The sequence below is a fragment of the Neoarius graeffei genome, chromosome 17 (assembly GCF_027579695.1).
Source record: "Neoarius graeffei isolate fNeoGra1 chromosome 17, fNeoGra1.pri, whole genome shotgun sequence".
Taxonomy (NCBI): Eukaryota; Metazoa; Chordata; class Actinopteri; order Siluriformes; family Ariidae; genus Neoarius; species Neoarius graeffei.
Genome location: NC_083585.1, coordinates 9,562,009 through 9,577,717, shown reverse-complemented (window position 1 = coordinate 9,577,717; position 15,709 = coordinate 9,562,009).

The following is a 15,709-nucleotide window of genomic DNA, read 5'->3' as shown; positions in this document are numbered from 1 at the left end:
TCGACGCCTAACATGTTCCACAGCGCAGCCATTACACCAGCAGTGAAATGGGTGTCTGTGTCGATGGATAGAGGGAGATTTTTGCCACTAGGGGGAGTCGCGATGTCGGGTGTTTCGACATCGAACTCGGTGTGCAAAGACATGAACTGAGGTTCATACGAAATTTGATCTCGCGTGGCGCTCGGTTGATCGGTGTTCGCACTAATCTCGTCGCAACGGTTTTGTGCATATTTTGTGGGATCCAACGACTGTGGGGTTTTGTTTTGTGTGAAGTTGACTAAGTTTATGTCGCAGGGCTTGGTTGGGATTGGGTTGCCTTGTGAGAGCCGTGTGTCTGAGAAATGGTGGTGAAGACTTTAGCGCACGTGAGAAGCGCGTTTTGTGTGTTTGCCTTCGCCACCAGGGGGGGCCCTACATCCTGACCCTCGCCTGCTGTTTCAGAGGGACCTCCTCCCCCTTTCACAAGATATACCCGTGGTTCCTGGCCTAGTCATGCCAGCGAATAGCTTTTTGTCATTTTTCTTGGGCTCTTTTGTTTTATCTGTTGAGGGGTCTGACGTCTCCTGTAACAGTTCTTTAATCTCAGCCAACTGAGCTTTTAAAGAGTCCAGCTCTGAGTGGAACTCACCAGGTTGGTCTGAGTCACTGTGTTGGTCGTCTCTACCCTTGCGTTTAGAGCTACGGTCGGAACGCTTCTGCCGTTTCTGGTCAGAGCGGGGATGACGGTTTTGCTGCCAACCGTTTTGTTCCCTACGACCCTTTTCATGTGATGGGCGATTGCAATAGTCACTGTGGACTCGCCCTCGGTCCCTCCTGGCCTTACCTTGTCGATTTTTCCACTCACCCTTGTGATGGCTCGGCAAGGATCGGGCTGGACCGGAATTTTTCCAGGTAGGTCCCCCTTTCAGAGCGTCGCCTCCTAAGGTTAGCGGGGGCCCATTTGCATCCTGGAGCCTAAGGACTCTGGGGTCATCATCGTTTCCGTTTGCAGTTTTGACGATGGTCTCCCAGGTCATTTGGGCTAGTCGCCTAATTTCCCTCATCGAATAGTGACCTTGTCGACACGTCAGTGTGACATGGGTCCGCACGCTTGGGTGGAGGTTATGTAAGAAGAGAGATATGAAACCTCTATCTTCTTCCAACCCTGGTGCGCTACTACCTTGGAAATAGGCAGTACATAGCCGTCTGTAATATTCACGAGGCGCCTCAGACCGTTTTTGTTTGATTTGTAATGCACACAATATCGCGGAGGTTTCGTCCGTGTATGGCGCATATTCTTCCCTCATGTAATTGCGAAGTTTCGAATAACTATCGCGAATGTTTGGGGGTAGTGTCTCTAAAAAGGCACGAACGCTACTACTGGAGGTCTTCCAGATTAGTCTAAGTTTTTCACGTGTTGTGGCGTTCGGCAGGTCCATCAGGCATCGATCAATTTCTCGTAAATAGTTATTTACATTAGTTCTTTGATTGTCGGGATCGAATTGTTCGATATCTTGGGCAAGTAGGTCAATTTGCCGTAGGCGGAGGGCTTGGTGCGTGTCCTTACGCGACTTCCTTTGCTCTCCTGAGTACTCACTGTCTGAGCTACTCTGGAATCGCTCCTGCTTCGCACGAGATGCGTGGTCTGATTCATCTGGAGATGGATCAGTGAAACTGAAGCGCACTGACCTAGGTGTGCTACGGGCCTGGGCTCGGGATGAGCGCAGGGCGGCTCCATCCTGGCTAGACGACGACGGAGTCGTGTAGCGAGTTGATGGAGTTTGGCGGGGTGTCTGGTCCTCGACCAGATCATTTACGGTGTCTGGTTCGGACGCCTCTTCCCGCTCTGAGCTTTGGCGCATTGTTGGGGGTCTTTCACGCCCCTCGCGCTGCTCTTGGGGGGTCTGCTCCTGGGCAGCCCTCTTAGCAACCATTTCAGCTTTCTCTAGCCGTTCGGTGCAATCATCAAGGGAGGTCTTCAAGAGCTCAAGCTCCCTATGTAAATCATTATTATCGGCTGTCAGCTTGGCATTGCTGGTGGTCAGCCTTTCAACCTCTCCGCGGAGGCATCTGATTTCTGAATCAGCATTTTGGAAGTATGATAGGAATAGCTTACCTAGTGCCGCTTGGACACTAATAGTTGTTCTTTTTGGATCTCTCATATGTTTGTTTGAGTTATCTAAGTTGTTTTGGCATTCACTCTCACTCGTGTACTTAATTTTTGCCTTTTTGGAAGCAGAGCAGTGAATGAGGTCTGCAATGACCTCAAGGAGAGACACGTCTTGAGCGTTGTCTTCCATTTTTGAGACATGAGGGGATGCCATTTTACTTAGGCTGGATACTAGATAATTAATCAAGTTAATTATTAATTTAATCATTATTAATTAACTATGTAATTAATAAGGTTTATTTGGAAATGCTCTCTTATCCTAAGTTAAATAGGTTATGAGTATTGGTGATATGGTTATCACACTACTGTTAACCGTTTTAACACACCTGGGGATATACCTTAGCAGTTGCTGAATCAACTGAGTTTATTTGTTGTTGAACAATATTCCAGAAGTCAACAAACCAATCTGCCTCACACGGGGCACCAATTTAACTGTGGGTGCAATCAGTTAATTATTGATATTAAGTGATCAATCTCGTTAAATCAGTCTCATTAAATTTAGAAGGTTAATAATTAAAATGAATCAATCCCATTGAATCATTTACTTTGACTCGTTTGAATTGAATCATACCATAGAATCAGTCTCATTTGAAGTGAGTCATTCAGTGAATCGTTTAGTGAATCGTTCAATGAATCATTTAGTGAATCATTTGGTGAATCGTTCAATGAATCATTTAGTGAATCATACCATTAATCCTGGTGCTTAATAATAAATTACCAAACAGCTAAATTATGGTATATTTCCAAATTATTACAATCACTTACCATATTACAGAACATATGCACCCTTTTTGAATTCTTTGAGAAGATTGGGGACTTCAGATATTGTTGTTCACAAATAAACAGTTTGTTTAATAAATGACTTTATTATACAAAGATAAAAAGATAATATAAATCAATATATACAAGCAGTGAGGTGTGTGTGTGTGAAGGACTTGACCATGTGTTTAGCCTCGTGTAGCTAACTACACGTGGTGGAGGCCTAGCTTGTTGGTAGCTAAACAAAAGAATGTTATCTAAACAGAACAAAGGATTAGCTCTGTGTTTAGCCTCGTGTAGCTAACTACACGTGGTGGAGGCCTAGATTAGCCTTGTGTTGCTAGTACGTGTTTGTGAAAGGCCCTATGGCCTAGCTAAAGTGTGTTTGTTAGGCCTGGTGAGGCCTACTGAGCACGTGTGGCTAAAGACAAAAGGGAAGCTATCTAAAGGGTATCAGGCCTGGTCAGGCCTGTTGAGCACGTGTTCTCAGTAACAAAAAGATTCCACACTCATAGCATTACCAAACTCACTGAAACCTTGATAAAGGCCAAAATGTATGATAAGGAAATGAAGCTGTTAGTCAGAATAAGAGAGAGAGAGAGAGAGAGAGAGAGAGAGAGAGAGAAAATGCACAACCTATCAAACAATTGAGAGAACATAGAACCAAAAACAGATCAACACGCTGCGTGTCTAACAGTGTAACATAAACCTGGGTTTAAATTCACACTATTTCAAATAAAAGCAAATTCCTAAGACTATCCTAATTATGCCCAAATGCCAAAATCTTACTTAATCCTGCCTTTAGCAAGATATGAAGAACTATTCGCCGGTGTAGTCTCGGGCCTCGCCGTGGGAGCACGTGAGCCGCTCGTGATGGAGGCGGAGAAAACTTTCGGGTCCAGCGGAGCACTTGGGTGGTTCCCGCGGAAAGCAGAGGATTCTTGGTCCGAACCTCAGCGTTCGTGAGGAAAAGTCTCTGATCAGAATAAGGCTATGTTCACACTGCAGGCTGAAGTGACTCAAATCCGATCTTTTCGCCCATATGTGACCTGTATCCGATCTTTTATTGACAATATGAACGACACAGATCCGATTTTTTCAAATCCGACCCAGGCCGTTTGGATATGTGGTGCTAATTCCGATTCCTATCCGCTCTTTTCATATGCGACTTCAGTCTGAACCACCAGGTCGCATTCATCCGACTTACACGTCATCAACAAGCCACAAACGTCACTATTCTGCGCTGAAGTAGGCGGCGGGTCTCTCAAAAAAGTTACAACAACATGGCGCATAATCACGGGCGCAGATAGAGGGTGGGACGAGTCATATTTAAATTCACCTCGTTCGGTCCCCCCTACTTATAGGGAGGAAAAAACGTCTATGCTGTCTTTCTTTGCATAAGGCAAACCTCACGGAAAAATCAAAAGACTAATTACCATTCGGTTTATTGAGGTGCACGGCAGTGTATACATATAGTTGCAACAACTCACATAAAACAAAACAAAGACTGATATTCAGTTGGTTGAGCTGCGCAGACTGCACAGGTTGCGAGCTCGAGCTTGGTTGCTATGGTTACTAACAACAAGTTTGACAGGCATATCGGGGTTGGGGTTGGTTTGCTGGCAGCTTTGTCCCCCCCCCCCCCCAGTTCAAAAAACGTATCTGCGCCCCTGCGCATGACATCAATGCGAGGGACGCTTCGGGCTGTGAAGGTTCTGAATCTTCTCAACGGAAGGACGCAGAGGTTAGGGAGCTGATTTCCATTTGGGGGGATGCAGCTATTCAAGCTAGATTGGATGAGTCATACCGCAACCGGGCGGTTTTACTTCCGTAAACACTGGCCATGCTCACTGCGTGTGACGTCGTCGTATCCTGCAGTGCGCATGCGGAACACTTTTAGGTCGCTTTTCGTTCATACTGAGGATCACATACAAGTCGCATATATTTGTTAATGTGAACGACCTCACAAAAAAATCGGATTTCACAAAAAAATCGGAATTGAGCATTAAGCCTTGCAGTGTGAACGTAGCGTAAGATGCACAGCGCTTTTGAGTTAAAAAGGATTCAATCGCTTCTTAACTTTTAACTGCCTGGGCTGCAGTCGTGACGTCACTTCTAATGCAAGTAAACCGGTTGTAACTCAGGTTGAGTTTAAAGATCGCGCGACTCTAGAGTTTACCTTTGCCAAGGGTAAGAAGCAAAATCGCGCTGAGTGATGGATCTTGCAAGAAAGAAGACGTCTGTTTGGGTGGAGAGCGCCTCTTTATACGTCCAGATTCATCGGAAGCCAGACGTGAGAGACAAAGATATCGGAGCTTCCGCTTGGATTTATGCGTGCATGGCAGACTGACGTAGATGATCCCGCCCACGCGTGACGTGGGTCACACGCAAGTTGCCTGGGAATTGTAGTTCTGACACAAGATGGCGGCATGATACCTACACGGTGCTGTGTAAACATTCAGAATACGCGGATACGCTGTGCTGAGCTCTAGCTGGCGTCGTCATTGGACAACGTCACTGTGACATCCACCTTCCTGATTCGCTGGCGTTGGTCATGTGACGCAACTGCTGAAAAACGGCGCGGACTTCCGCCTTGTATCACCTTTCATTAAAGAGTATAAAAGTATGAAAATACTGCAAATACTGATGCAAATACTGCCCATTGTGTAGTTATGATTGTCTTTAGGCTTGCCATCCTTCCACTTGCAAGTGGTAAGTGATATGCACTGGGATCACACACACAGCGGCTCAGTCCCGAATCGTGGCTCGTGCACTTCACTCGCGCGCTCTGTGAGCTGCGCAGGGCCGGAGTGCGCACCCTCCAGAGGGCACTCGCTGTTCAGGGCGGAGTGATTTGGAGCGCAGGATGCCTGCGGAGCCGAGCGTATCCGTGTATTGGTGTTGCTGTGTGCACGCGAATCGTGTATTGGTGTTGCTGTGTGCACACTAATCGTTTTAAAAACGTTAATCTGATGATCCGCTGATACGGTCTAATGTAAACCCCACCTTAGAGTCACCAGTTAACCTAACCTGCATGTCTTTGGACTGTGGGGGAAACCGGAGCACCCGGAGGAAACCCACGTGGACACGGGGAGAACATGCAAACTCCGCACAGAAAGGCCCTCGCCGGCCACGGGGCTCGAACCCGGACCTTCTTGCTGTGAGGCAACAGCGCTAACCACTACACCACCGTGCCGCCACCTTTTTAAATCATTAAGCAAATTTGGATTTGGCCCGACTTTTACGTCTTGGATTCAAACACTGTACTCTATGCCACAGGCATCAGTTAGGACCAATAATATCGATTCTGAGTATTTCATCCTCCATAGGGGAACGAGGCAAGGCTGTCCGCTGTCCCCTCTTCTATTTAATCTCGCCATTGAGCCATTGGCTATAGCTCTGTGACAAAACAATGAAATATTAGGAATTAATGGGGGGGGCAAGTCCATAAAGTCTCATTATACGCGGAAGACCTTTTGCTATTATATCAGACCCTGAAAATTCTATTCCAAAGTGCCTGGACACAATCTCACAATTTAGTTTCGCCTCAGGTTATAAAATCAATTTAACAAAGAGTGTATTATTCCCCATTAATAGAAAAGCATTGACGACGTCCTTTGATTCATGTGAATTCAGAGTCACAACTGGCCCCCTAACAGGAGTCAAGGTAACACGCCACTATAAAGACCTTCTCAAACTTAACTTTAGACCACTTATAGATCAAGCTAGGAAGGATACCAACCGCTGTTCAACGCTTCCATTATCTCTGGCCGGTCGCATTAACTCAGTTAAGATGGTTATTCTACCAAAATTTCTATACTTATTCCAGACAGCTCCCATTTTCTTGCCAAAATCATATTTTAAAGAACTAGCTAAATATATTAGCACATTCATTTGGAATAAGACTATACCACGTGTATGTAAATATGTCCTGGAGAAACGCAAAACAAATGGTGGTCTAGCGCTGCCAAACTTTTTATATTATTATTGGGCAGCCGTTATTCATAAAGTGACTGCCTGGTACAATACATTTATGAAAGGGGAAGGTCCAAACTGGTCTCTCATGGAACAACAGGCATGTTCACCAGTCTCCTTAGCATCTATGTTGTGTGGCTCGTTACCATTAGCGGTGGGGGCTCATACGGTACAGACAATTCAATTGTGAGAGGCACTCTACGTATATGGACCCAATTTCGTAAACACTTTGGCCTTACGCAAGCTTTGGTGTCAATGCCTTTTATTGCCAATCCCCTTTTTAGACCCTCTTTGTTAGATGTAGCTTTTCAGACCTGGTTTGGAAAGGGATTTCATTGTGTAGGGCAGCCTCTCTCAACCGGGGTGCCGTCTGGCTTCGTTAGGGGTGCCGTCAAAAAATTATACAGTGGGGCAAAAAAGTATTTAGTCAGCCACCAATTGTGCAAGTTCTCCCACTTAAAAAGATGAGAGAGGCCTGTAATTTTCATCATAGGTACACTTCAACTATGAGAGACAGAATGGGGGGAAAGAATCCAGGAAATCACATTGTAGGATTTTTAATGAATTAATTGGTAAATTCCTCTGTAAAATAAGTATTTGGTCACCTACAAACAAGCAAGATTTCTGGCTCTCACAGACCTGTAACAACTTCTTTAAGAGGCTCCTCTGTCCTCCACTCGTTACCTGTATTAATGGCACCTGTTTGAACTCGTTATCAGTATAAAAGACACCTGTCCACAACCTCAAACAGTCACACTAGAGCCCGCGGGACCCGCCGCAAAGCAGTGCGGCGCGGGACAAATTTTGAAAGCTCATTGCAGGCGCGGGCGGGACCGGAAGTGCACATATGCATGCGCGGGCAGGAGCGGGAGTGCACATATGTGGCGCGGACGGGAGCGGGAGTGCACATATGTGGCGCGGACGGGAGCGGGAGTGCACATATGTGGCACGGGCGGGAGCGGGAGTGCACATATGTGGCGCGGGCGGGAGCGGTGATAAGCTGCAGTCCCGCTAACTAAAAATGCGTTTGAAATAAAATGTATAAATTATTAATTTATGTCTATCATATATAATTTGTGCTGGATATCTTATTTGGCATTAATAAAACCATTTTAAGATGCCTAAATTTGCAGAGAGAGTCAGATTGAGTGAGGAATAGCATCTTAAATTTGCCATTGATCACCCTAACGGGAAATCCTTTGATCACTCTAATGACTCGCAGTTCACATCCAGCTAGCAAGAGAACCATGAGTGAAGTGATTTACGGCTTGCGTTAGTCTACAACTTTAGTCAGAGAGACATGTTACACAGTGACAGTAGGCTTGACTCAATGCTATCCCAGAAATCCTTCCTGTAATATGCAAATTTGGCTGTCCAATCAGAGGCGGCCAAATTTGCATATTACAGGAAGGATTTCTGGGATAGCATTGAGTCAAGCCTACCGTCACTGTGTAACATGTCTGTCTGATTAAAGTTGTAGACTAACTCAAGCAATAAATCAATTCACTTCTCTTACTAGCTCTGCTTTGCAATAAAAAAAAACAAAACCCACCATTGCTACAAAGCAAGCCCATTCACTTTTTTATGCTGATCAGAGAATTATAATGGTTTCTCATATGATAAAAATGTGTGATTCGCGATTAAATAATTTAATCGTTTGACAGCACTTATTATTGTTATTAGAGACAGTACATGCTGAATTCCAAAACAAGGTAAATAATAACAATATGAGCTGTATATATTTATGCTGAAATCCACTCAAAGTAGGGGGCGGGGCACCATCACGCTGTGTCAAGACAAGAACTTTCCTGAGAAATAACGCGAACGTCTGCATCATGCGGGATTTGCGGGCGGGAGCGGGACTGAAAATCATAATTCTTTGCGGGCGCGGGCGGGAGTGGGACTGCACAATGCGGGCGCGGACGGGGGCGGGAGCGGGACTGAAAAATCCGACCCGCGCAGACCTCTAAGTCACACTCCAAACTCCACTATGGCCAAGACCAAAGAGCTGTCAAAGGACACCAGAAACAAAATTGTAGACCTGCACCAGGCTGGGAAGACTGAATCTGCAATAGGTAAGCAGCTTGGTGTGAAGAAATCAACTGTGGGAGCAATTATTAGAAAATGGAAGACATAAAAGACCACTGATAATCTCCCTCGATCTGGGGCTCCACGCAAGATCTCACCCCGTGGGGTCAAAATGATCACAAGAACGGTGAGCAAAAATCCCAGAACCACACAGGGAGACCTAGTGAATGACCTGCAGAGAGCTGGGACCAAAGTAACAAAGGTTACCATCAGTAACACACTACGCCACCAGGGACTCAAATCCTGCAGTGCCAGACGTGTCCCCCTGCTTAAGCCAGTACATGTCCAGGCCCATCTGAAGTTTGCTAGAGAGCATTTGGATGATCTAGAAGAGGATTGGGAGAATGTCATATGGTCAGATGAAACCAAAATAGAACTTTTTGGTAAAAACTCAACTTGTCATGTTTGGAGGAGAAAGAATGCTGAGTTGCATCCAAAGAACACCATACCTACTGTGAAGCATGGGGGTGGAAACATCATGCTTTGGGGCTGTTTTTCTGCAAAGGGACCAGGACGACTGATCCGTGTAAAGGAAAGAATGAATGGGGCCATGTATCGTGAGATTTTGAGTGAAAACCTCCTTCCATCAGCAAGGGCATTGAAGATGAAACGTGGCTGGGTCTTTCAGCATGACAATGATCCCAAACACACTGCCCGGGCAACGAAGGAGTGGCTTCGTAAGAAGCATTTCAAGGTCCTGGAGTGGCCTAGCCAGTCTCCAGATCTCAACCCCATAGAAAATCTTTGGAGGGAGTTGAAAGTCCGTGTTGCCCAGCGACAGCCCCAAAACATCACTGCTCTAGAGGAGATCTGCATGGAGCAATGGGCCAAAATACCAGCAACAGTGTGTGAAAACCTTGTGAAGACTTACAGAAAACGTTTGACCTCTGTCATTGCCAACAAAGGGTATATAACAAAGTATTGAGATGAACTTTTATTATTGACCAAATACTTATTTTCCACCATAATTTGCAAATAAATTCTTTAAAAATCAGACAATGTGATTTTCTGGATTTTTTCTTCTTCTCATTTTGTCTCTCATAGTTGAGGTATACCTATGATGAAAATTACAGGCCTCTCTCATCTTTTTAAGTAGGAGAACTTGCACAATTGGTGACTGACTAAATACTTTTTTGCCCCACTGTATATTCTAACATTGAAATAAATAAAATAAATTAAAATTCCAAAAAACAATAGTTACACTAATGCAGATCATCACCGCCGAATGCATCATCAAAATTTGTCTCACAGCCCCCTTTCCCATGCCACAACGTCACTGCCGGGGTCAGCGTATGGTCAGCGTGACTGTATATTTTATATGGGGGTGCCTTGAGAATTTGTATACTTCTGAAGGGTGCCGTGACTGAAAAAAGGTTAAGAAACACTGGTGTAGGGGACCTATTCATTAATGGACTGTTTGGCTCTTTTGACCAGTTTGTGAAAGAGTACAACCTACCAAAGTCCCACTTCTTCAGGTACCTTCAAATACGCAATTTCACTCGTGCATATTTTCCATCATTCCTGCACAAACCTCCAGCCTGCCCACTTGATGAATGTCTGAAGCTTAAGTCCCATATACCAGGCTGTGTGTCTCAGTTATATAGTATTTTACAGGACATGGAAGGTAACTCTCTCCACCACCTGAAAGAATGGTGGGGTGAAGACTTGAGCATGGAGCTTTCTGAGGAAACCTGGCAAAGAGCTATGAAAAGAGTACATACATCCTCAGTTTGTGTTAGGCACGGATTGGTTCAATTTAAGATTCTCAACCGCCTGCACCTCTGTGGAGTCAGACTGGCCCAGATATACCCCGGCTCAGATCCAAACTGCATCAGATGCCATCAGGCCCCTGCCACTCTGGGACACATGTTTTGGACATGCTCAAAACTACACACATTCTGGTCAGAGATTTTCAATACATTCTCTTATATTTGTAAAAAAAAGAATCGAGCCAGATCCAGTTATCTCAGTATTCGGGGTTACCCCTAGCAACAGCGGGCTATCAAAACATCATTCAGACTTCATAGCATTCTCAACATTACTAGCCCGCCGACTTATCCTTTTTGGTTGGAAATCGACCACATCTCCATCCCATTCATGTTGGGTCTGTGAGGTGATGGTGTTTCTTAAGCTAAAAAAAATCAGATGCACAATTCAGGGCTCTGTAAAAAGGTAAAAAAAAAAACTTGGTGCGACGTTTTAAAATATTTTACAAGTGAATTTGATGCAACCACCTTAGATCAGTAGCTCTCCACGTCTCTACCCCCCCCTTGGCTTTTCTTTTGTTGACTTTTTTTTTTGACATGTATCTGTACATGGGTTAAATATTGAAAATGTAACAAATTGAAGCAAAAAAAAACTGTCTATGAAGTATGTATGTATATTATATATGACGCACACTGGAGATGGGATCTATGTATGGCATTCATGCAATTGTGTCTATTAGCTCTCTGTCAGTTTCAACTGTTTTGTTTTTTCTCACTACAGTTTTTTGGAAAAAATAAATAAATAAATAAATCCGCATGGCTCTGTCACAAAAGAGTCCAGGTGCTAAACTGGCCTGCCTGCAGTCCAGACCTGTCTCGCATTTAAACTATTTGGCACATTATGAAGCGCAAAATATGACAAAGTAGACCCTGAACTGTGAAGCAGCTGAAATTGTATATCGGGCAAGAACGGGACAACATTTCTCTCTCAAAACTACAGCAATTGGTCTCCTCAGTTCCCAAAAGTTTACAGAATGTTGTTAAAAGTAGCGGTGATGCAACACAGTGGTAAACATGGCCCTGTCCCATCTTTTTTGAAATGGGTTGCTGACATCAAATTCAAAATGAGCAAATAATTTTTTCAAAAAAACAATAAAATTTCTCAGTTTCAACATTTGTCTTTGTACTATTTTCAAATGATCTTATTCTGTTTTTATTTCAGTTTACACACCGTACCAACTTTTTTGGAACTGGGGTTGTAAATCAAGGTAATGTAGTTATGGCCTGAGGCAGACAAAAATGCTGTACTGCCGTAGTTTAAGTTTTATGAATGATTTTGGTTATTTCTCTGAAACCTGTGCAAATAATGGGGGAAAAAAGTTACTTGTATAAAATGTAATTTACATTTACGCCACTTTATATACATACTGTATTTGTTTATATAATATCAGGGGGACAGAAATGGCAGCGAAAAGTGATACAATAATCTATTGTCTTGAGCGTAGTAACTGAGTATGGTGACATCTCTGACACCAATTCTGTGAAATGCTCTCAAAGCCAGAAATTAAAATTGTAAAATTCCAAAAAAAAAAGGATTAGAGAAAAAAAAAATCCACCTTTTGCTGAAGTAGCTTCATCTCACACTGAAAAAAATGAAAAATAATCTAATATCTAAGTGAAATAAATTTATTCAGAGGAAAACAAATCCCTCATCAAGAAATAATTATTTCAACAAAAACGTGCCACTATTATTGGCACCCCTGCATTTAATACTCTGTACAACCTCCCTTTGCCAGTAAAACAGCACTGAGTCTCTCCTATAACATTTTATAAGGTTGGAGATCCAGAGCAGGGCATGTGAGACCATTCCTCTTTACATAATCTCTCCAGATCATCCAGGGTCCTCGGCCCTGTCTTGTGCCCCCTCCTCTTCAGCTCATCCAACAGGGTTTCACTGGGGTTCAGCTCAGGGGACTGAGATGGCCAGGGCAGAAGCTCGATTCTGTGCTCAGCGAAGCTTTAGTGTGTTGATTTGGCATATGATTCGGATCATTGTCCTGCTGGAAGAGCCAATGACGGCCCAGTTTTAGTCTCCTGGCAGAGGAGCCAGATTCTGATTTAAAATGTCCTAGTGTTTCATGGAGTCCATGATGCCATGGACCCTAACAAGGTTTCCAGGGCCTTTGGAGGAAAAACAGCCCCAGAACATCACAGAACCTCCACCATATTTTACAGTTTGGATTGGGTTCTTTTCATTATAGCCACCCTTCTTTTTACACCAAACCCACCACGAGTGTTTATTGCCAAAAAACTCCATTTTTGTTCCATCAAACTATAGAACACGGTTCCAGTCAAAGTTGTAGTAGTGTTTCTCAAACAGACAGAAAAGGCTTTTTTTTCTGGAACCTTCCAAATAACCTGTGGGCATGGAGGTGGCATCTGATGGTGGTTTTGGAGACTCGGAAACCCCAAGATTTTATAAACTTAAAATAAACTCCGCTCCTCTTCCAGGCAAGTGTGTAACAGTTCCAGTTGATGTCCAATTTTTTTTTTTTATTATTGCCCTAACAGTAGAAATAGACATTTTCAGGTGAGTAGTTAATTATTTATAACCGTTCCCTGACTTATGAAGATCAACACACTTCTCCCTCATTTGGTTTGTGTGGTGTTTTATCTTTCCCATGTTGATGAGTGACCAAGGGAATTTGGCCTCTGTGTCACCTCATATTTGTTCCCCAGTTAATCAGGAAGTCATGGATTAGAGCTTGAAACTTCCTACACACTCCAATCAACTCAAACATGCACAATTAAATGGGAGACATGCTTCAGGTACATTGCGTTCGTTATAATTTCCAGGGGTGCTAATAATGGTGGCATGTGTTTTTGTTGAAAATTATTTCCCTTTGAGGGATTTGTTTTTCTCTGAATAAATTAATTTCATTAAAGGTTGGATTTTCCTTGTTTTTTCAGTGTGGGATGACACGACTTCACCAAAAGGTGTATTTTTTTCTAACCCTCTTTACTGATCTTTCCAAGGAGTGCTAATAATTGTGGAGGACACTGTACATATAAACATTCCTTGTTCTCACATTAGTGTTTCTGCACTTCACCTTGCTTCACTGATATCTTTGCACTGTATATACACTGTATTTAATGATTATAATTCGGTGAATGTGTTCTGTGTTTAGCATTCTGTCTTCACATACTGTAGTACTCAAATTTTCTCTCAAGATAAATAAAGTACATCTCACAATTTCTCCTAATTTATAATCTGCCCTTTAATGGCTTGGAAATGCATAAAAATAATTAATAGTGGATGGATGGCATGGATTTGAGAGAGGTTTCTTGATTAGCTGGCCTGTATTGAAACATTTAGTTGCTGATCCAGAGCTAAACATCATTCACTTTTTCCCCTCAGAACATCTGTTTTTGTAATAGGTTTAGCCCCAGTGCTCTTTAAAAAGTATTACAGCATACATAATATAGATATTTCAGCGCTGTCTAAAAGCAGAGCTCCTGATGAGTTTATGAGCAAAGTATTTGCAAGGGCACACAATCAACCTGAATAGAATAATATTATAGCATATGAACCACTGAATTGTCATGCCATGTATTTCATGTCAATAAATCACTGCATTGTCTTGTAACAGTGATGCCGATAATGAGAGATGCATCGCAGTTACGATACATATTTATTCCTTTCTTTGATGCCACACGCCATGCGCCAGAAACAACACCACCACATTTATTATGGTGCGACTCGACTGGGTTTTCAGCAGTGAACCAGCGCTTTCACTTTACATCACTACTGTAGAGTAACCATCTAATATCACACTTAAACACGTTAAACAGTTGTCTGGGTACATCCGTCACGTCCGCTCACACACAGTGCCATTAGGACTATGCACCTGTTCCTGATTCGAGCGCTATCACAGCACAGACACAGAAGGACTCTCAGTAACACAGACTTTGAAGTATGCGCTCTGTACCCTGTGTCTGAAGTTACCAAGCCTTGTATTTTGTGTCGCTTTTCTGGTTTTGACCTTGTGTGTGTTTTTGGACTGAGAGTATTGTATTCCCTCTGACATCCTGTCTGTGCCTCACTCCACCACTGCCTTTTATTCGACTCTGTGTTGGATCTGTTTGCTTGCATACTTTCAATAAAACTCTTCTTGCACTTACATCAATCACCTTTAAATGACAAACTGTCAACTGTCCAACAAACTAGTGCACTTATAAACCTGTTTTAACTCATTTTATATTAAAGTGTTGTGAATATTTTCTGTAAAATGTGTTAGTAAATGTCTTTTTTTAAAAAAAAGCAAATTAAAAATAAGTGCTGGATAAAACCCATCTATCTCATGTAAATACATTTCGTTGTCCGATGATCAAGTGTTTGAGATGTTGTCTTGCACTTACAGTGGGGTTCCCTGTGGTGGTACACATTTATTGTTCATCGTTGAGACGTTATACAGTCAAAACCATCAAAAATCAGGTTGATGCGTTACAACATTCTCTTAAAGGAACAGTCCACCGTACTTCCATAATGAAATATGCTCTTATCTGAATTGAGACGAGCTGCTCCGTACCTGTCCGAGCTTTGCACGACCTCCCAGTCAGTCAGACGCAGTCAGACGCGCTGTCACTCCTGTTAGCAATGTAGCTAGGCTCAGCATGGCCAATGGTATTTTTTGGGGCTGTAGTTAGATGCGACCAAACTCTTCCACGTTTTTCCTGTTTACATAGGTTTATATGACCAGTGATATGCAACAAGTTCAGTTACACAAATTGAAACGTAGCGATTTTCTATGCTATGGAAAGTCCGCACTATAATGACAGGCGTACTAACACCTTCTGCGTGCTTCGGCAGCGCATTGATACCTGAGCTCCGTATCAATGCGCTGCCGAAGCGCGCAGAAGGTGTTAGTACGCCTGTCATTATAGTGCGGACTTTCCATAGCATAGAAAATCGCTACGGCGGCACGGTGGTGTAGTGGTTAGCGCTGTCGCCTCACAGCAAGAAGGTCCTGGG